This window comes from Salvelinus fontinalis, chromosome 33 (genome assembly GCF_029448725.1).
Source record: "Salvelinus fontinalis isolate EN_2023a chromosome 33, ASM2944872v1, whole genome shotgun sequence".
Lineage (NCBI taxonomy): Eukaryota > Metazoa > Chordata > Actinopteri > Salmoniformes > Salmonidae > Salvelinus > Salvelinus fontinalis.
In genome coordinates, this window is record NC_074697.1 from 4372404 (window position 1) to 4396327 (window position 23924).

At 39.4% G+C, this 23924-nt stretch overlaps 1 pseudogene; it reads left to right on the forward strand.

Annotated features, from left to right (window-relative positions):
* LOC129831674 (extracellular calcium-sensing receptor-like) overlaps positions 1 to 23924 on the forward strand; it is a 33990-nt pseudogene that overhangs the window by 6463 nt on the left and 3603 nt on the right.

The following is a 23924-nucleotide window of genomic DNA, read 5'->3' on the forward strand; positions in this document are numbered from 1 at the left end:
TTGCGTAGCAACTCACTACCTTCCTGAAGACAAACAATGTATACGAAATGCTTCAGTCTGGTTTGAGACCCCATCATAGCACTGAGACTGCACTTGTGACGGTGGTAAATTACCTTTTAATGGCGTCAGACCGAGGCTCTGCGTCTGTCCTCGTGCTCCTAGACCTTAGTGCTGCCTTTGATACCATCGATCACAACATTCTTTTGGAGAGATTGGAAACCCAAATTGGTCTACACGGACAAGTTCTGGCCTGGTTTAGATCTTATCTGTCGGAAAGATATCAGTTTGTCTCTGTGAATGGTGTGTCCTCTGACAAATCAACTGTACATTTTGGTGTTCCTCAAGGTTCTGTTTTAGGACCACTATTGTTTTCACTATATATTTTTACCTCTTGGGGATGTCATTCGAAAACATAATGTTAACTTTCACTGCTATGTGGATGACACACAGCTGTACATTTCAGTGAAACATGGTGAAGCTCCAAAATTGCCCTCGCTAGAAGCCTGTGTTTCAGACATAAGGAAGCGGATGGCTGAAAACTTTCTACTTTTAACTTCTTGATGATAGGGTGCAGAGTTTTCACTTAGGGAAAAATAGTGTGCGCAATTTCAACTTCGTGCTACTCATCCCCAGAATATAAGATATGCATATAATTAGTAGATTTGGATAGAAAACACTCTGAAGTTTCCAAAACTGTTTGAATCGTATCTGTAAGTATAACAGAACTTATATAGCAGTCAAAACCCTGAGGACTAACTTTTTTATTGTTAAGTTCCTCTATGTTCAATGGATTGTTTTGGGCAAACCAGAATTCTAATCAGTAAATGCGCAGTTTCTACTGCTTCCACTGGATGTCGCCATTGTATGGAAAATGGTTAAGGTTTTTTCTTAGTGAGGTGAAAAAGATACTGACCCGGAAGTGGAGGGACGTCGTTTGTTTATGTTTGAGATTTGGGCAAGACATGAAATGTTCCGTGAGTTTGTTGATATCCTGTATTGAAAACAGATTGACCTGTCTTCAATTTGATCGATTATTAACGTTTACAAATACCTTAAGCTGTATTACAAAAGTACTTTGAAATGTTTTGGCAAAGTTTAGAGGTAATTTTTTTTAGATATTGTGTCGTGATTTTGTTCAAATTGAACGCTGTTTTTCCTGGTACAACGGCGCCAAATAAATGGACAATTTGGATATATATGGATGGAATTAATCGAACAAAAGGACCATTTGTGATGTTTATGGGACATATTGGAGTGCCAACAAAAGAATCTCGTCAAAGGTAATGCATGTTTTATATTTTATATTAGCGTTTTGAGTAGCGCTAGCATGGTTGAAATAGGCTACACTCTCTTGTTTACATTGGGCTATCATCAGATAATAGCATCTTATGCTTTCGCCGAAAAGCCTTTTTGAAATCTGACATGTTGGCTGGATTCACAACGAGTGTAGCTTTAATTTGATATCTTATATGTGTGATTTAATCAAGTTTAATTTTATATAATTTTTTTGAATTTGGCGCTCTACATTTTGACATGGCTGTTGGGACGCAAGCGTCCCATCTATCCCAGAGAGGTTAAGGCAAGGGCTGATTTCAAGGTTTTACTGTTAACCTACAAAGCGTTACATGGGCTTGCTCCTACCTATCTTTCCGAGTTGGTCCTGCCGTACATACCTACAAGTACGCTACGGTCACAAGACGCAGGCCTCCTAGTTGTCCCTAGAATTTTTAAGCAAACAGCTGAAGGCAGGGCTTTCTCCTATAGATCTCAATTTTTATGGAATGGTCTGCCTACCCATGTGAGAGACGCAGACTCGGTCTCAACTTTTAAGTCTTTACTGAAGACTCATCTCTTCAGTGGGTCATATGATTGAGTGTAGTCTTGCCCAGGAGTGTGAAGGTGAACGGAAAGGCTCTGGAGCAACGAACCGTCCTTGCTGTATCTGCCTGGCCGGTTCCCCTCTCTCCACTGGGATTCTCTGACTCTAACCCTATTACAGGGGCTGAGTCACTGGCTTACTGGTGCTCTTTCATGCCGTCCCTAGGAGGGGTGCGTCACTTGAGTGTGTTGAGTCACTGACGTGATCTTCCTGTCTGGGTTGGCGTCCCCCCTTGGGTTGTGCCGTGGCGGAGATCTTTGTGGGCTATACTCGGCCTTGTCTCAGGATGGTAAGTTGGTGGTTGAAAAAATCCCTCTAGTGGTGTGGGGGCTGTGCTTTGGCAAAGTGTGTGGGGTTATATCCTTCCTGTTTGGCCCTGTCCAGGGGTATCATCGGATGGGGCCACAGTGTCTCCTGGCCCCTCCTGTCTCAGCCTCCAGTATTTATGCTGCAGTAGTTTATGTGTCGGGGGGCTAGGGTCAGTTTGTTATATCTGGAGTACTTCTCCTGTCTTATCCGGTGTCCTGTGTGAATTTAAGTATGCTCTCTCTAATTCTCTCTTTCTCCCTTTCTTTCTCTCTCTTGGAGGACCTGAGCCCTAGGACCATGCCTCAGGACGACCTGGCATGATGACTCCTTGCTGTCCCCAGTCCACCTGGCCGTACTGCTGCTCCAGTTTCAACTGTTCTGCCTGCGGCTATGAAACCCTGACCTGTTCACCGGACGTGCTACCTGTCCCAGACCTGCTGTTTTCAACTCTCTAGAGACCGCAGGAGTGGTAGAGATACTCTTAATGATCTGCTATGAAAAGCCAACTGACATTTACTCCTGAGGTGCTGACTTGCTGCACCCTCAACAACTACTGTGATTATTATTATTTGACCATGCTGGTCATTTATGAACATTTGAACATCTTGGCCATGTTTTGTTATAATCTCCACCCGGCACAGCCAGAAGAGGACTGGCCAACCCTCATAGCCTGGTTCCTCTCTAGGTTTCTTCCTAGGTTTCATCTGGCCAGTCATCCTGAGTTCATCGGGCCAGTCACTTTTGCATTCCTGCTGTATTTTTGAGCATGACAAATTCGTGATGGTAAATGCCCATTAAAACATATTGCAAATGGACAGCCGTGCACCTGGTGATTGGAATGTGTTACCAGAAGCACATTTTTAAAAGGGTTTTTAATGCCTTTAGGGGGGAGCAAGTGGTCTACGGTTGGGTAAGGAGCACCCCCCACCTGTGCCCATCCAATAGGGGGAGCCCCTTGTCATTTTGGACATTTTTCAAAAAATCGTTATTTTCGACTTTTGACTTTCTATAAAATCATATGGACAAAACATATGCCTTATGGACAAGTTAAAAAAAATAAAAGAATAATATGATAATAAATTATGACAAAAGTATGTTCATACAGTTCTTATACATGTGTAATTCACAAAAAAAATCTAAAGAATTTCGAAAAATGGTCCAGAAAGCACGTTTTTAAGGGGGTGATACGTTTTTGAAAAAATATTCAAATTTTCGACTTTTGACTTCCTATGAAATCATATTGCAAAAAGAAATTATGATAATAAAATATGACAAAAGTATGTTCATACAGTTCTTATACATGTGTAATTGACAAAAAAAAATGAAAAACGGTCCAGAAAGCACTTTTTAAGAGGGTAATAAGTTTTTGATTTTTTTTTCAAATTTTCCAAAATTTTACTCTTGGGTCTAGACTTGTGTTACGTTTTCAATATGAAAATTTACGGTGGAGCGCGCTCCCCATCTATTGGATTTTTGCAGTGTTACACTTGGCATTTGCCATATGGCATTTGCAATCAGTTTTGAATGAAACAACGTCCAATTGAGTGGTATTGTCCAATTAATTTTTGTCCATTTCAGGGGGGTGTTCTCTTACATACTAAAAAGGAACAAAAGATCCTTGTTCTAATTTTGACTAAAACTACACACATCATTAGATTATACATTTATGATTCTAACAAATTTCATACAATTATATGGTTTCAGGGTGGAATATTTTAATCATTACCATTAAGCATATAATTCCCTTATCAGCTACCAAATACTAATTGAGTGTTTGTAAACTTCTGACCCACTGGGAACGTGATGAAAGAAATAAAAGCTGAAATAAATAATTTGCTCTGCTATTTTTATGACTGCACATTCTTAAAATAAAGTGGTGACCCTACTTGACCTAAAACAGGGAATTTTTTGTTGGATTAAATGTCAGGAAATTTGAAAAACTGAGTTTAAATGTATTTGGCTAAGGTGAATGTAAACTTCCGACTTCAAATGGTAGTGAGGCAAAGGTTTTTTTCCACCACAGAACAAGATGAGCACAAACATTTCTTCTCTGACATCCTCTTTACACCAATAGGAAGGCGTATAGAGTGTCAGCAGACTCCTAAGTGTCAAGACCATGTATAGGCATCAAGTTGAAAAGAGCATCGATTTCTGACATTTCACTTTCTGGTCAGGAAAAGTGCTGCAGAAGGACTTCTGTTTCACTCAGAGAAATAATTCCAACTCTTTTAGAAACTAGAAAGTGTTTTCTATCCAAAAAGAATAATAATATTCATATTGTACGAGCAAGATTTGAGTAGGAGGCCATTTGAAATGGGCACGATTTCACTGGCTACTCAACACTTTGCCTTGCAGCAATAAGAAGTCAATAGAAGGCGCAGTTAGCATTTTTTATTTCTGGGTGTCGCCAAATTAAACTGCCTCGTGCTCAATTCTTGCTCGTACAATATGCATATTATTAATTCTATTGGATAGAAAACACTCTCTAGTTTCATAAACCGTTGGAATTATGTCTGTGGGTGACCCAGAACTCTTTCTACAGCAAAATCCATGACAGGTACTGCGATGGTCTGAGAGCGAAGCTCTGGTTTCAGATCAGTTTTAAAAGTCTGTGTGTATCCTATGGAACGACATGAACTGCACCCGCCTTCCCCTGGATGTCAGTAACCAATGAGAAGTGGAATGGGCTTGCTGCGTAGCTCTCAGAGGTTATAAAAGGCCAAGGAGTGAGAGTAGCCTTCCTTTCGACGCTGAGCATTGCGCAGAGAGGGACCTCAGGATGCCATTTTCAAACGCTCAATTATCAACGTTAGATGTATCCGTCTGTAATTTAATTAGACATAGGTGTTAGAAGCATCATAACGAAGCTATTTTAAACCGAGTTATATCAGATTATGCGAGTATATTGCTATTTTTCGGAATTTCCTCAGTATTGTGCCTTGAGGATTTGGACACGTTGGGGCAAAATAGCTATTGTTAGCTATTGTTAGCTGCTATATCAGAAGTTGAATGCAACGTTTTACAACCAAGCAACGATTATTTTGGACAAAGGACCACCATGCCAAGATTCTGATGGAAGCTCGTCGAAAAGTAAGAGCTATTTATGATGTTATTCCGTTTTTATGTGGAAAAATGTAAACTCCATAATGGCGATTAGTGACGCGATTATTGCAGCACTAGTCTGGCTGTAACGCACACTGTATGTCTAGTAACGTTAATTTTAAAAATCTAACTCAGCGGTTGCATTAACCTGTCTAGGATCAGCGTGGCGCTAGCGGCACCCCCCCCCCCCCCCCCACTGAAAAACCAGTGCCGCGAAATTCAAAAAAAATATTTTTTTAAAATATTTAACTTTCACACATTAAAACCTGTTATGGCTGCACGCTGAATATTGAAAAAACTGGAAAATGTGTGCACATTTTCAAACGGCCTCCTAAGAAACTTTTTATTTTCCAATATGCATATATTTACTACTGTTGGATAGATAACAGTCTGTAGTTTCTAAAAAGGTTTGAATTGTTTCTCTAAGTCGAACAGAAATATTTTTACAGCCATTTTCCCAGCCGAATTGAGTTTTCCAAAATGCGATGTGTCTCTTTAAGACCTTCTCTATAAAAGGCCATTTGACTTGGGACGATAGGGACACGTCACAGGCGTTCGTCAGACTGTAATGCGGAAGTGAGAATTGAAAGGAGTCGAATATCTCGTCCCTGGACTGAATAACACAACTTCTTGTGAGACCTGCGCAGTTAAAAAAAAAATCCGGGCGCGAAGGATAATTTGGTCTCGGCTTCTGGAACAAGGTAGATAACGTTGAATATGATGCCTGACTACGATATTATTTGATACATGTCACAAAATCATCCTAAAGTATGTTTTTTCAATATACTTTAATTATGTTATTGCAATTTATTCTGGACTTTAGATGTGAAACGACGGAAGAATTTTAAGAAGAAACGCTTTCTAGCGCAGCAATGCTATCGTGCTAGCTAACCAAAGAGGGAAATAATTCGTTCTGGAACCCAACTAAAGACTCTACTGGACATTGGACCCCGTTACAACATTCTGATGGAGTATCAAGAAAGATAAGACCCAATTTGGGATGCTTTTTCATATATATGTCGAACTGTTGAATGCTAACTCTGCTAACTGTGCTAGGCTAGCGCTTGACTAGAATTAATGCTGCCTTATGCTAGCTTCTGTTGTTAGCTAATATAACGATATATTGTGTTTTCGCTGTAAAACACTTCAAAAATCGGAAATGTTGGCTTTATTCACACGATATCTGTCTTTCATTAGTTATCCACCATATGTTTTTCTGAAATGTTTTATGAGGTGTAATTAGTAGCCGACGTTGGTGTATGTATTTTCTCTGGCTACTCCCGGCTGGATTCAGACTCAAGCTATGTATTAGCATTTTTGGGTAGCATCAATGTAAAACTGATTTATAGCTAAAATATGCACTTTTTATGAACAAAACATAGATTTATTATGTAACATGTTATATGACTGTCATCTGAGGTCGTTTTTTCTGGGCTCTTTAGGTTGGTTTTAGTTTATTTCGGTTGGTTGTGCATGCTACTTCAATCATAATTCATACTTCATAATCATAATTCATACGTGTCTGTCCACTTTTGTATTTGGTGGTGAGCTAACATAAATATATGTGGTGTTTTCTCTGTAAAACATTTAAAAAATCGGACATGTTGGCTGGATTGACAAGATGTTTATCTTTCAAATGCTGTATTGGACTTGTTAATGTGTAAAAGTTAAATATTTTAAAAAAATAGATTTTGAATTTCGCGCCCTGCAGGGGTGTCATTTTCGGTCCGAGGTCGGGCTTGCACCCCAGTCCAATACAGCTAATGAAAGATGAAAGACACAGATCTTGTGAATCCAGTCAACATTTCCGATTTTTAAAATGTTTTACAGGGAAGACACAATATGTAAAGATGTACATCTATTACCTAAAAACACATTAGCATAATCCACCATCTTTTATTTGTCCACCAACACCAGTAGCCATCACCAATTCGGCTAAACTAAGATATTTATAGCCCCTAACCAACAAAAAAACTCATCAGATGACAGTCTGATAACATATTTATGGTATGGGATAGGTTTTGTTAGAAAAAAGTGCATATTTCAGGTAGATATCATAGTTTACAATTGCACCCACCGTCACAAATGGAATAGAAAAACTACTTAGAGCAACGTGTTTACCTACTTACTAATCATCAAACATTTCGTAAAAATACACAGCATACACGAATCGAAAGACACAGATCCTGTGAATACAGACAATATTTCAGATTTTCTAAGTGTCTTACAGCGAAAACACAATAAATCGTTATATTAGCTTAGCACATAGCAATTAGCAGCCCAGCATTGATTCTAGCCAAAGTGAGCGATAAAAGTCAACATCGCCAAAAGATATTAATTTTTTCACTAACCTTCTCAGAATTCTTCCGATGACACTCCTGTAACATCATATTACACATTCCATATAGAGTTTGATCGCAAATGTTTATATTTAGCCACCAAAATCATGGTTAGACAATGTGAAATGTAGACAAGCTGGTAAAGAAAAAGTCCTTGCGCCACTTAGACAGTGATCTACTCTTATACATAAATACTCATAAACGTGACTAAAAAATATAGGGTGGACAGGGATTGATAGACAATTTAATTCTTAATACAATTGCGTTATTACATTTTTTAATTTATCCTTACTTTTCAATACAGTTTGCGCCTAGCGAAGCTACGTCATAAAACATGGCGTTCTAAGCCACTAAAATGTTTCGACAGAAACACGATTTATAATAATAATAAAAATGTCCTACCTTGAGCTGTTCTTCCATCAGTATCTTGGGCAAAGGATCCTTTCTTGGGAGAAATCGTCTTTTGGTGGAAAGCTGTCCTCTTGCCATGTGGAAATGTCAACTGCGTTCGGGATGAACTGAAAAGCGTGCCCAACTTTTCACATCGTTGCAAAAATAAATGTCCCAAAATCGCACTAAACGGATATAAATTGCTATAAAACGCTTTAAATTAACTACCTTATGATGTTTTTAACTCCTATAACGAGTGAAAAGATGACCGGAGAAATATAACAGGCTAAACTAACGCTTGGAACAGGAGCGGGTCGGTGACCAGCACGCGCGTTACGCACCAAGGAAAGAATGACTAGCTTCAGGGTTTTTTCATTTGTAGGGCCTGTGAACGCGCAATCGACCCCATTGGAATCGTCATCACGTAAAGGCATCCAGGGGAAGACGTAAGAAGTGTCCGTATAGTCATAGCAATGACAGTGCCCTTTTAACTGACTTCAGAAGAGTGGCCAACATTTCTCAAATCTGACTCCATGTCAGGGAAATTGCTGTAGAATGGGCTCTGTTCCACTTAGAGACAAAATTTCAACTCCTATAGAAACTATAGACTGTTTTCTATCCAATAATAATAATAATATGCATATTGTACGATCAAGGATTTTGTGGGAAGCCGTTTCAAAAATTAGCCAAATTAGCATAAATAGTCTAAACAGCGCCCCCATCCCCAACAGGTTAATAACTAATGCATCTTTCATTTCATGTCCAACCTGTATTTTTTTAGTCAAGTTTATGAATAGTTTTTGATAAAAATATTTGTATTTTAAAAATGGCGCCATGCAGATTGCTTGAGTAGTTGAACACTATTTCCATTGTGTAAGCACGATTTGTGCAGCTAAATATGCACATTTTCGATCAAACTCTATATGGATTGTGTAATATGATGTTACAGGAGTGTCATCTGAAGAATTCTGAGAAGGTTAGTGAAAAAATTAATATATTTTGGCGATGATTACGTTATCGCTCTCTTTGGCTAGAATCAATGCTCTGGTAACGTTTGCATATGTGGTATGCTAATATAACGATATATTGTGTTTTCGCCGTAAAACACTTAGAAAATCTGAAATGTTGTCTGAATTCACAAGATCTGTGTCTTTCCATTGCTATGTGCTGTGTATTTTTAAGAAATGTTTTATGATGAGTAAATTGGTATTACAAGTTGCTCTCTGTAGTAATTCTAGGAGCTTTGGTGAGATTTGTGATGGTGGCTGCAATGGCAAACTATGATTTATACCTGAAATATGCACATTTTTCTAACAAAACCTATCCTATACCATAAATATAATATCAGACTGTCATCTGATGAGGTTTTTTCTTGGTTAGTGGCTATCTATATCTTAGTTTAGCCGAATTGGTGATAGCTACTGGTGGAGAGAAAAAATGGTGGACAAAGAAAAATGGTGTCTTTTGCTAACATGGTTAGCTAATAGATTTACATATTTTGTCTTCCCTGTAAAACATTTAAAAAATCTGAAATGGTGACTTTATTCACAAGATCTGTATCTTTCATTTGGTGTCTTGGACTTGTGATTTAATGATATTTTGATGCTACTATTTAAATGTGACGCTATGCTAGTGATGCTAATCAGTGTGAGGGGGGTGGGAGGTGATCCCGGATCCGGGTTTCTGAGGCGGTAAAAGTTCAAAAGTGCTTTCTGGACCGTTTTTCGAAATTTTTAGTCAATTACACATGTATAAGAACTGTATGAACATACTTTTGTCATATTTTATTATCATAATTTTTTTTTTGAATTGTATAATAAGGCATATGTCTAGCCCATTTGCAATATGATTTCATAGGAAGTCAAAAGTCGAAAATTTGAATATCTTTTCAAAAACGTATCACCCCCTTAAAAACGTGCTTTCTGGACCATTTCTCGAAATTCTTTAGATTTTTTTTGTGAATTACACATGTATAAGAACTGTATGAACATACTTTTGTCATATTTGATTATCATATTATTATTTTATTTTTTTAAACTTGTCCATAAGGCATATGTTTTGTCCATATGATTTTATAGAAAGTCAAAAGTCGAAAATAACGATTTTTTGAAAAATTTCCAAAATGACAAGGGGCTCCCCCTATTGGATGGGCACAGGTGGGGGGTGCTCCCTACCCAACCGTAGACCACTTGCTCCCCCCTAAAGGCATTAAAAACCCTTTTAAAAATGTGCTTCTGGTAACACATTCCAATCACCAGGTGCACGGCTGTCCATTTGCAATATGTTTTAATGGGCATTTACCATCACGAATTTGTCATGCTCAAAAATACAGCAGGATCGCAAAAGTGACTGGCCCGATGAACTCAGGATGACTGGCCAGATGAACCCAAATCATAACAAATAAAATGTATTTATATAGCCCTTCGTACATCAGCTGATATCTCAAAGTGCTGTACAGAAACCCAGCCTGAAACCCCAAACATCAAGCAATGCAGATATAGAAGCACGGTGGCTAGTAAAAACTCCCTAGAAAGGCCAAAACCTAGGAAGAAACCTAGAGGGGAACCAGGCTATGAGGGGTGGCCAGTCCTCTTCTGGCTGTGCCGGGTGGAGATTATAACAAAACATGGCCAAGATGTTCAAATGTTCATAAATGACCAGCATGGTCAAATAATAATAATCACAGTAGTTGTTGAGGGTGCAGCAAGTCAGCACCTCAGGAGTAAATGTCAGTTGGCTTTTCATACAGATCATTTATCTCTACCACTCCTGCGGTCTCTAGAGAGTTGAAAACAGCAGGTCTGGGACAGGTAACACGTCCGGTGAACAGGTCAGGGTTCCATAGCCGCAGGCAGAACAGTTGAAACTGGAGCAGCAGTACGGCCAGGTGGACTGGGGACAGCAAGGAGTCATCATGCCAGGTCGTCCTGAGGCATGGTCCTAGGGCTCAGGTCCTCCAAGAGAGAGAAAGAAAGGGAGAAAGAGAGAATTAGAGAGAGCATACTTAAATTCACACAGGACACCGGATAAGACAGGAGAAGTACTCCAGATAAAACAAACTGACCCTAGCCCCCCGACACATAAACTACTGCAGCATAAATACTGGAGGCTGAGACTGGAGGGGCCAGGAGACACTGTGGCCCCATCCGATGATACCCCTGGACAGGGCCAAACAGGAAGGATATAACCCCACACACTTTGCCAAAGCACAGCCCCCACACCACTAGAGGGATTTTTTCAACCACCAACTTACCATCCTGAGACAAGGCCGAGTATAGCCCACAAAGATCTCCGCCACGGCACAACCCAAGGGGGGACGCCAACCCAGACAGGAAGATCACGTCAGTGACTCAACACACTCAAGTGACGCACCCCTCCTAGGGACGGCATGAAAGAGCACCAGTAAGCCTGTGACTCAGCCCCTGTAATAGGGTTAGAGTCAGAGAATCCCAGTGGAGAGAGGGGAACCGGCCAGGCAGATACAGCAAGGACGGTTCGTTGCTCCAGAGCCTTTCCGTTCACCTTCACACTCCTGGGCAAGACTACACTCAATCATATGACCCACTGAAGAGATGAGTCTTCAGTAAAGACTTAAAAGTTGAGACCGAGTCTGCGTCTCTCACATGGGTAGGCAGACCATTCCATAAAAATTGAGATCTATAGGAGAAAGCCCTGCCTTCAGCAGTTTGCTTAAAAATTCTAGGGACAACTAGGAGGCCTGCGTCTTGTGACCGTAGCTTACTTGTAGGTATGTACGGCAGGACCAACTCGGAAAGATAGGTAGGAGCAAGCCCATGTAACGCTTTGTAGGTTAACAGTAAAACCTTGAAATCAGCCCTTGCCTTAACCTGTCTAGGATCAGCGTGCCGCTAGCGGCACTCCCCCCCCCCCCCCACTGAAAAACCAGTGCCGCGAAATTCAAAAAAAATATTTTTTTAAAATATTTAACTTTCACACATTAAAGTCCAATACAGCTAATGAAAGACACAGATCTTATGAATCCAGTCAACATTTCCGATTTTTAAAATGTTTTACAGGGAAGACACAATATGTAAAGATGTACATCTATTACCTAAAAACACATTAGCATATTCCACCATCTTTTATTTGTCCACCAACACCAGTAGCCATCACCAATTCGGCTAAACTAAGATATTTATAGCCCCTAACCAACAAAAAAACTCATTAGATGACAGTCTGATAACATATTTATGGTATGGGATAGGTTTTGTTAGAAAAAAGTGCATATTTCAGGTAGATGGCATAGTTTACAATTGCACCCACCATCACAAATGGACTAGAATAATTACAATGAGCAACGTGTTTACCTAACTACTAATCATCAAACATTTCGTAAAAATACACAGCATACACGAATCGAAAGACACAGATCCTGTGAATACAGACAATATTTCAGATTTTCTAAGTGTCTTACAGCGAAAACACAATAAATCGTTATATTAGCTTAGCACATAGCAATTAGCAGCCCAGCATTGATTCTAGCCAAAGTGAGCGATAAAAGTCAACATCGCCAAAAGATATTAATTTTTTCACTAACCTTCTCAGAATTCTTCCGATGACACTCCTGTAACATCACATTACAACATGCATATACAGTTTGATCGAAAATGTTTATATTTAGCCACCAAAATCATGGTTAGACAATGTGAAATGTAGACAAGCTGGTAAAGAAAACGTCCTTGCGCCACTTAGACAGTGATCTACTCTTATACATAAATACTCATAAACGTGACTAAAAAATATAGGGTGGACAGGGATTGATAGACAATTTAATTCTTAATACAATTGCGTTATTACATTTTTTAATTTATCCTTACTTTTCAATACAGTTTGCGCCAAGCGAAGCTACGTCAAAAAACATGGCGTCCTAAGCCACTAAAATGTTTCGACAGAAACACGATTTATCATAATAAAAATGTCCTACCTTGAGCTGTTCTTCCATCAGTATCTTGGGCAAAGGATCCTTTCTTGGGAGAAATCGTCTTTTGGTGGAAAGCTGTCCTCTTGCCATGTGGAAATGTCAACTACGTTCGGGATGAACTGAAAAGCGTGACCAACTTTTCACATCGTTGCAAAAATAAATGTCCCAAAATCGCACTAAACGGATATAAATTGCTATAAAACGCTTTAAATTAACTACTTTGTGATGTTTGTAACTCCTATAACGAGTGAAAAGATGACCGGAGAAATATAACAGGCTAAACTAATGCTTGGAACAGGAGAGGGTCGGTGTCTTCCACGCGCGTTACGCAGCAAGAAAAGACTTGCTAGCTAAAGGTTTTTTTCATTTGTAGGGCCTGTGAACGAGCAATCGAGCCCGTTGGAATCGTCATCACGTAAAGGCATCCAGGGGAAGACGTAAGAAGTGTCCGTATAGTCATAGCAACGACAGTGCCCGTTTAAATGACTTCAGAAAAGTGGCCAACGTTTCTCAAATCTGACTCCATGTCAGGGAAATTGCTGTAGAATGGGCTCTGTTCCACTTAGAGACAAAATTTCAACTCCTATAGAAACTATAGACTGTTTTCTATCCAATAATAATAATAATATGCATATTGTACGATCAAGGATTTTGTGGGAAGCCGTTTAAAAAATTAGCCACATTAGCATAAATAGTCTAAACAGCGCCCCCATCCCCAACAGGTTAACAGAAAGCCAGTGTAGGGAGGCTAGCACTTGAGTAATATGATCAAATTTTTGGGTTCTTGTCAGGATTCTAGCAGCCGTATTTATCACTAACCTGTTGGGGATGGGGGCGCTGTTTAGACTATTTATGCTAATTTGGCTAATTTTTGAAACGGCTTCCCACAAAATCCTTGATCGTACAATATGCATATTATTATTATTATTGGATAGAAAACAGTCTATAGTTTCTATAGGAGTTGAAATTTTGTCTCTAAGTGGAACAGAGCCCATTCTACAGCAATTTCCCTGACATGGAGTCAGATTTGAGAAATGTTGGCCACTCTTCTGAAGTCAGTTAAAAGGGCACTGTCATTGCTATGACTACACGGACACTTCTTACGTCTTCCCCTGGATGCCTTTACGTGATGACGATTCCAATGGGGTCGATTGCGCGTTCACAGGCACTACAAATGAAAAAAACCTTTAGCTAGCAAGTCTTTTCTTGCTGCGTAACGCGCGTGGAAGACACCGACCCTCTCCTGTTCCAAGCGTTAGTTTAGCCTGTTATATTTCTCCGGTCATCTTTTCACTCGTTATAGGAGTTAAAAACATCATAAGGTAGTTAATTTAAAGCGTTTTATAGCAATTTATATCCGTTTAGTGCGATTTTGGGACATTTATTTTTGCAACGATGTGAAAAGTTGGGCACGCTTTTCAGTTCATCCCGAACGCAGTTGACATTTCCACATGGCAAGAGGACAGCTTTCCACCAAAAGACGATTTCTCCCAAGAAAGGATCCTTTGCCCAAGATACTGATGGAAGAACAGCTCAAGGTAGGACATTTTTATTATGATAAATCGTGTTTCTGTCGAAACATTTTAGTGGCTTAGGACGCCATGTTTTTTGACGTAGCTTCGCTTGGCGCAAACTGTATTGAAAAGTAAGGATAAATTAAAAAATGTAATAACGCAATTGTATTAAGAATTAAATTGTCTATCAATCCCTGTCCACCCTATATTTTTTAGTCACGTTTATGAGTATTTATGTATAAGAGTAGATCACTGTCTAAGTGGCGCAAGGACTTTTTCTTTACCAGCTTGTCTACATTTCACATTGTCTAACCATGATTTTGGTGGCTAAATATAAACATTTTCGATCAAACTGTATATGCATGTTGTAATGTGATGTTACAGGAGTGTCATCGGAAGAATTCTGAGAAGGTTAGTGAAAAAATTAATATCTTTTGGCGATGTTGACTTTTATCGCTCACTTTGGCTAGAATCAATGCTGGGCTGCTAATTGCTATGTGCTAAGCTAATATAACGATTTATTGTGTTTTCGCTGTAAGACACTTAGAAAATCTGAAATATTGTCTGTATTCACAGGATCTGTGTCTTTCGATTCGTGTATGCTGTGTATTTTTACGAAATGTTTGATGATTAGTAGTTAGGTAAACACGTTGCTCATTGTAATTATTCTATTCCATTTGTGACGGTGGGTGCAATTGTAAACTATGCCATCTACCTGAAATATGCACTTTTTTCTAACAAAACCTATCCCATACCATAAATATGCTATCAGACTGTCATCTAATGAGTTTTTTTGTTGGTTAGGGGCTATAAATATCTTAGTTTAGCCGAATTGGTGATGGCTACTGGTGTTGGTGGACAAATAAAAGATGGTGGATTATGCTAATGTGTTTTTAGGTAATAGATGTACATCTTTACATATTGTGTCTTCCCTGTAAAACATTTTAAAAATCGGAAATGTTGACTGGATTCACAAGATCTGTGTCTTTCATTAGCTGTATTGGACTTTAATGTGTGAAAGTTAAATATTTTAAAAAAATATTTTTTTTGAATTTCGCGGCACTGGTTTTTCAGTGGGGGGGGGGGGGTGTGCCGCTAGCGCCACGCTGATCCTAGACAGGCTAACTGAAGTTTATTTAGTGCTTTATCCGGGTAGCCGGAAAGTAGAGCATTGCAGTTGTCTAACCTAGAAGTAACAAAAGCATGGACCAATTTCTCTGCATCATTTTTGGACAGAAAATATCTGATTTTTGCAATGTTACGTAGATGGAAAAAAGCTGTCCTTGAAACAGTCTTGATATGTTCGTCAAAAGGGAGATCACGGTCCAGAGTAACGCCGAGGTCCTTCACAGTTTTATTTGAGACGACTTTGCAACCATCAAGAATAATTGTCAGATTCAACAGAATATCACTTTGTTTCTTGGGACCTAGAACAAGCATCTCTGTTTTGTCCGAGTTTAAAAGTAGAAAGTTTTCAGCCATCCGCTTCCTTATGTCTGAAACACAGGCTTCTAGCGAGGGCAATTTTGGAGCTTCACCATGTTTCACTGAAATGTACAGCTGTGTGTCATCCACATAGCAGTGAAAGTTAACATTATGTTTTCGAATGACATCCCCAAGAGGTAAAAATATATAGTGAAAACAATAGTGGTCCTAAAACAGAACCTTGAGGAACACCAAAATGTACAGTTGATTTGTCAGAGGACACACCATTCACAGAGACAAACTGATATCTTTCCGACAGATAAGATCTAAACCAGGCCAGAACTTGTCCGTGTAGACCAATTTGGGTTTCCAATCTCTCCAAAAGAATGTTGTGATCGATGGTATCAAAGGCAGCACTAAGGTCTAGGAGCACGAGGACAGACGCAGAGCCTCGGTCTGACGCCATTAACCTGTCTAGGATCAGCGTGGCGCTAGCGGCACACCCCCCCCCCCCCCACTGAAAAACCAGTGCCGCGAAATTCAAAAAAAATATTTTTTTAAAATATTTAACTTTCACACATTAAAGTCCAATACAGCTAATGAAAGACACAGATCTTGTGAATCCAGTCAACATTTCCGATTTTTTAAATGTTTTACAGGGAAGACACAATATGTAAAGATGTACATCTATTACCTAAAAACACATTAGCATAATCCACCATCTTTTATTTGTCCACCAACACCAGTAGCCATCACCAATTCGGCTAAACTAAGATATTTATAGCCCCTAACCAACAAAAAAACTCATCAGATGACAGTCTGATAACATATTTATGGTATGGGATAGGTTTTGTTAGAAAAAAGTGCATATTTCAGGTAGATATCATAGTTTACAATTGCACCCACCGTCACAAATGGAATAGAAAAACTACTTAGAGCAACGTGTTTACCTACTTACTAATCATCAAACATTTCGTAAAAATACACAGCATACACGAATCGAAAGACACAGATCCTGTGAATACAGACAATATTTCAGATTTTCTAAGTGTCTTACAGCGAAAACACAATAAATCGTTATATTAGCTTAGCACATAGCAATTAGCAGCCCAGCATTGATTCTAGCCAAAGTGAGCGATAAAAGTCAACATCGCCAAAAGATATTAATTTTTTCACTAACCTTCTCAGAATTCTTCCGATGACACTCCTGTAACATCATATTACACATTCCATATAGAGTTTGATCGCAAATGTTTATATTTAGCCACCAAAATCATGGTTAGACAATGTGAAATGTAGACAAGCTGGTAAAGAAAAAGTCCTTGCGCCACTTAGACAGTGATCTACTCTTATACATAAATACTCATAAACGTGACTAAAAAATATAGGGTGGACAGGGATTGATAGACAATTTAATTCTTAATACAATTGCGTTATTACATTTTTTAATTTATCCTTACTTTTCAATACAGTTTGCGCCTAGCGAAGCTACGTCATAAAACATGGCGTTCTAAGCCACTAAAATGTTTCGACAGAAACACGATTTATCATAATAAAAATGTCCTACCTTGAGCTGTTCTTCCATCAGTATCTTGGGCAAAGGATCCTTTCTTGGGAGAAATCGTCTTTTGGTGGAAAGCTGTCCTCTTGCCATGTGGAAATGTCAACTGCGTTCGGGATGAACTGAAAAGCGTGCCCAACTTTTCACATCGTTGCAAAAATAAATGTCCCAAAATCGCACTAAACGGATATAAATTGCTATAAAACGCTTTAAATTAACTACCTTATGATGTTTTTAACTCCTATAACGAGTGAAAAGATGACCGGAGAAATATAACAGGCTAAACTAACGCTTGGAACAGGAGCGGGTCGGTGACCAGCACGCGCGTTACGCACCAAGGAAAGAATGACTAGCTTCAGGGTTTTTTCATTTGTAGGGCCTGTGAACGCGCAATCGACCCCATTGGAATCGTCATCACGTAAAGGCATCCAGGGGAAGACGTAAGAAGTGTCCGTATAGTCATAGCAACATCAGTGCCGTTTTAACTGACTTCAGAAGAGTGGCCAACATTTCTGAAATCTGAATCCATGTCAGGGAAATTGCTGTAGAATGGGCTCTGTTCCACTTAGAGACAAAATTTCAACTCCTATAGAAACTATAGACTGTTTTCTATCCAATAATAATAATAATATGCATATTGTACGATCAAGGATTTTGTGGGAAGCCGTTTCAAAAATTAGCCAAATTAGCATAAATAGTCTAAACAGCGCCCCCATCCCCAACAGGTTAAAAGGTCATTTAACACCGTCACAAGTGCAGTCTCAGTGCTATGATGGGGTCTCAAACCAGACTGAAGCATTTCGTATACATTGTTTGTCTTCAGGAAGGTAGTGAGTTGCTACGCAACAGCTTTTTCAATTTTTTTGAGAGGAATGGAAGATTCGATATAGGCCGATAGTTTTTTATATTTTCTGGGTCAAGGTTTGGCTTTTTCAAGAGAGGCTTTATTACTACCACTTTTAGTGAGTTTGGTACACATCCGGTGGATAGAGAGCCGTTTATTATGTTCAACATAGGAGGGCCAAGCACACGAAGCAGCTCTTTAAGTAGTTTAGTTGGAATAGGGTCCAGTATGTAGCTTGAAGGTTTAGAGGCCATGATTATTTTCATCATTGTGTCAAGAGATATAGTACTAAAACACTTAAACTATGCCACTTTATGTTTACATACCCTACATTACTCATCTCATATGTATAGACTGTACACTATACTATCTACTGCATCTTGCCTATGCCGTTCTGTACCATCACTCATTCATATATCTTTATGTACATATTATTTATCCCTTTACACTTGTGTGTATAAGGTAGTAGTTGTGGAATTGTTAGGTTAGATTACTTGTTGGTTATTACTGCATTGTCGGAACTAGAAGCACAAGCATTTCGCTACACTCACATTAACATCTGCTAACCATGTGTATGTGAGAAATCAAATTTGATTTGATTTAATTTGAAGTGTCTCTCTTGATCCTAGGTCCTGGCAGAGTTGTGCAGACTCAGGACAGCTGAGCTTTGGAGGAATACGCAGATTTAAAGAGGAGTCCATAATTTGCTTTCTAATGATCATGATCTTTTCCTCAAAGAAGTTCATGAATTTATTACTGCTAAAGTGAAAGCCATCCTCACTTGAAGAATGCTGTTTTTTAGTAAGCTTTGCGACAGTATCAAAAATACATTTTGGAATGTTCTTATTTTCCTCAAATAAGTTGGAAAAATAAGATGATCGAGCAGCAGTAAGGGCTCTTCGATACTGCACGGTACTGTCTTTCCAAGCTAGTCGGAAGACTTCCAGTTTGGCGTGGCGCCATTTCCGTTCCAATTTTCTGGAAGCTTGCTTCAGAGCTCGGGTATTTTCTGTATACCAGGGAGCTAGTTTCTAATGACAAATGTTTTTCGATTTTAGGGGTGCAACTGCATCTAGGGTATTGCGCAAGGTTAAATTGAGTTCCTCAGTTAGGTGGTTAACTTATTTTTGTCCTCTGACGTCCTTCGGTAGACAGAAGGAGTCTGGAAGGGCATCAAGGAATCTTTGTGTTGTCTGAGAATTTATAGCATGACTTTTGATGCTCCTTGGTTGGAGTCTGAGCAGATTATTTGTTGCGATTGCAAACGTAGTAAAATGGTGGTCCGATAGTCCAGGATTATGAGGAAAAACATTAAGATCTACAACATTCATTCCATGTGACAAAACTAGGTCCAGAGTATGACTGTGGCAGTGAGTAGGTCCAGAGACATGTTGGACAAATGATGGCTCCGAAAACCTTTTGGAGTGGGTCTTTGGACTTTTCCATGTGAATATTAACCTGTCTAGGATCAGCGTGGCGCTAGCGGCACACCCCCCCCCCCCCACTGAAAAACCAGTGCCGCGAAATTCAAAAAAAATATTTTTTTTAAATATTTAACTTTCACACATTAAAGTCCAATACAGCTAATGAAAGACACAGATCTTGTGAATCCAGTCAACATTTCCGATTTTTAAAATGTTTTACAGGGAAGACACAATATGTAAAGATGTACATCTATTACCTAAAAACACATTAGCATAATCCACCATCTTTTATTTGTCCACCAACACCAGTAGCCATCACCAATTCGGCTAAACTAAGATATTTATAGCCCCTAACCAACAAAAAAACTCATTAGATGACAGTCTGATAACATATTTATGGTATGGGATAGGTTTTGTTAGAAAAAAGTGCATATTTCAGGTAGATGGCATAGTTTACAATTGCACCCACCGTCACAAATGGACTAGAATAATTACAATGAGCAACGTGTTTACCTAACTACTAATCATCAAACATTTCGTAAAAATACACAGCATACACGAATCGAAAGACACAGATCCTGTGAATACAGACAATATTTCAGATTTTCTAAGTGTCTTACAGCGAAAATACAATAAATCGTTATATTAGCTTAGCACATAGCAATTAGCAGCCCAGCATTGATTCTAGCCAAAGTGAGCGATAAAAGTCAACATCGCCAAAAGATATTAATTTTTTCACTAACCTTCTCAGAATTCTTCCGATGACACTCCTGTAACATCACATTACAACATGCATATACAGTTTGATCGAAAATGTTTATATTTAGCCACCAAAATCATGGTTAGACAATGTGAAATGTAGACAAGCTGGTAAAGAAAAAGTCCTTGCGCCACTTAGACAGTGATCTACTCTTATACATAAATACTCATAAACGTGACTAAAAAATATAGGGTGGACAGGGATTGATAGACAATTTAATTCTTAATACAATTGCGTTATTACATTTTTTAATTTATCCTTACTTTTCAATACAGTTTGCGCCAAGCGAAGCTACGTCAAAAAACATGGCGTCCTAAGCCACTAAAATGTTTCGACAGAAACACGATTTATCATAATAAAAATGTCCTACCTTGAGCTGTTCTTCCATCAGTATCTTGGGCAAAGGATCCTTTCTTGGGAGAAATCGTCTTTTGGTGGAAAGCTGTCCTCTTGCCATGTGGAAATGTCAACTGCGTTCGGGATGAACTGAAAAAGCGTGCCCAACTTTTCACATCGTTGCAAAAATAAATGTCCCAAAATCGCACTAAACGGATATAAATTGCTATAAAACGCTTTAAATTAACTACCTTATGATGTTTTTAACTCCTATAACGAGTGAAAAGATGACCGGAGAAATATAACAGGCTAAACTAACGCTTGGAACAGGTGCGCGCCGGTGTCCTCTAGGCTCATGACGCAGCTCCCAAAGAATGACTAGCTTCAGGGTTTTTTCATTTGTAGGGCCTGTGAACGCGCAATCGACCCCGTTGGAATCGTCATCACGTAAAGGCATCCAGGGGAAGACGTAAGAAGTGTCCGTATAGTCATAGCAACGACAGTGCCCTTATAACTGACTTCAGAAGAGTGGCCAACATTTCTCAAATCTGACTCCATGTCAGGGAAATTGCTGTAGAATGGGCTCTGTTCCACTTAGAGACAGAATTTCAACTCCTATAGAAACTATAGACTGTTTTCTATCCAATAATAATAATAATATGCATATTGTACGATCAAGGATTTTGTGGGAAGCCGTTTAAAAAATTAGCCAAATTAGCATAAATAGTCTAAACAGCGCCCCCATCCCCAACAGGTTAAAATCACCAAAAATTAGAATATCATCTGCTATGACTACAAGGTCCGATAGGAATTCAGGGAACTCAGTGAGGAACGCTGTATATGGCCCAGGAAGCCTGTAAACAGTAGCTATACAAAGTGATTGAGTAGGCTGCATAGATTTCATGATTAGAAGCTCAAAAGATGAAAACGTCATTTTTTTTTTTGTAAATTGAAATTTGCTATCGTAAATGTTAACAACACCTCCGCCTTTGCGGGATGCACGGGGGATATGGTCACTGATGTAACCAGGAGGGGAGGCCTCATTTAACATAGTAAATTCCTCAGGCTTAAGAGGGTAATACGTTTTTGATTTTTTTTTCACATTTTCCAAAATTTTACTCTTGGGTCTAGACCTGTGTTACGTTTTCAATATGAAAATTTACGGTGGAGCGCGCTCCCCATCTATTGGATTTTTGCAGTGTTACACTTGGCATTTGCCATATGGCATTTGCAATCAGTTTTGAATGAAACGACATCCAATTGAGTGGTATTGTCCAATTAATTTTTGTCCATTTCAGAGGGGTGTTTTCTTACATACTAAAAAGGAACAAAAGATCCTTGTTCTAATTTTGACTAAAACTACACACATCATTAGATTATACATTTATGATTCTAACAAATTTCATACAATTATATGGTTTCAGGGTGGAATATTTTAATCATTACCATTAAGCATATAATTCCCTTATCAGCTACCAAATACTAATTGAGTGTTTGTAAATTTCTGACCCACTGGGAACGTGATGAAAGAAATAAAAGCTGAAATAAATAATTTGCTCTGCTATTTTTATGACTGCACATTCTTAAATATAATGAGGCGAAGTGCCAAATGGACTACACTGTTGGGTAAATACTGTGTAGAGCCAGCTTGCCAAGAGGACTAGACTGTAGAGAAAATATAAGTGAGGCAAAGTGTCAATTGGACTAGACAGAAGGGGAAATACTGTGTAGAGCCAACGTGCCAAGAGGACTAGACAGCCAGGGAAATATAAGAGAGGATTATGGTTATTGTGTGTCTAATGTATGTTTATGTCTATCTAAATCATTACAGTCAACGTAGTTCTGATGCTGGTGCATACACTCTCTATAGCTGAAAGAAGCAGGACACGACTGGGTGAGCAGAGCAGCCTCTAACCCCTCCCTCCTTGGCATGGCCAAACCCACAGTGTTGTCCCCAGAGGAATCCCCACAGAGGTACGGTGGGTATTTAAACCAGAGTACAGAGGTATCCTGACCTATGTCGGTCTGTGTGGCGCTGTATTACGCCATACCTTCTACACATCAGGGGAATGAGGCTCTCTCCGGCTCCTGCTCTGGATCCAAGTCTGGCTGGTAGTCTGGTTCTACTACATCTAGCTGTGGTGGCTGGTGGGCTTGCCTTGCTCTCATCTGCCTCTACCTCTACCTCTGCCTCTGGGCTGGAGTCTGTCAGATGCAGGCTCCAAGGCACCCCTCGTCCTCCGGTGTTCTCCCAGGACGGGGACTTTGTCATCGGGGGTGTGTTCTCCATCCACAACTACATGTACACTTTGGAACACAGCTACACCAGCATGCCTGAGCCCCTGCAGTGCACAGGGAGGTCAGTGAGCGCAAGAGGGAGTGGGGGACAGGACTGTGGCTGTGTGGGGAGACAGATAAATTGTATTTTAAAGATACAGAGACAGTGTGTTTAAAGACAGATCAACAGTGTTTTAAGTAAAAAGTGTGTTTGTATCTGAGAGAGTAGGTAAAGCCTACTGTTACAAAGTGTCACATTTTCAAATGCAGAATAACTACAATGTCCTCAATTACCGATATCAAAAGTTTAGGCATGTAGACAGTGTGGAAAATAAGGCTAGATATTAAGATGTTTGGCCTCAAAACCATGTATTTTATATGCTAGTTTACCATTTAGTCAAGTGGTGCTCACTCACCTATCTTCTATTTACAGTTTGGATTCCCGTGAGTTGCGCTTCTCGCGCGCCATGGTCTTCGCAGTTGAGGAGATTAACAACAGTACGGACCTTCTACCGGGTGTCACACTTGGTTATCAAGTGCACGACTCTTGCACCTCGGTCCCCATGGCCATGAATGTGGCCTTCCAGCTGGCTAACGGCCTGGACCCAATGTTTGATACCGGAGAACAGTGCTCGGGGTCTCCTACAGTGACAGCTATCGTGGGCGAGTCTGACTCCACGCCTACCATCAGCATGTTGCGCATCATCGGCCCTTTCGGTATTCCTCAGGTAAACTCCTGTGGAAAGAAATCATATATTCTCCTCTCTTTCAGGAAATCCTCTTTTAACTTCCTGTAGTCCAACTGTATTCTCCTCTCTTTCA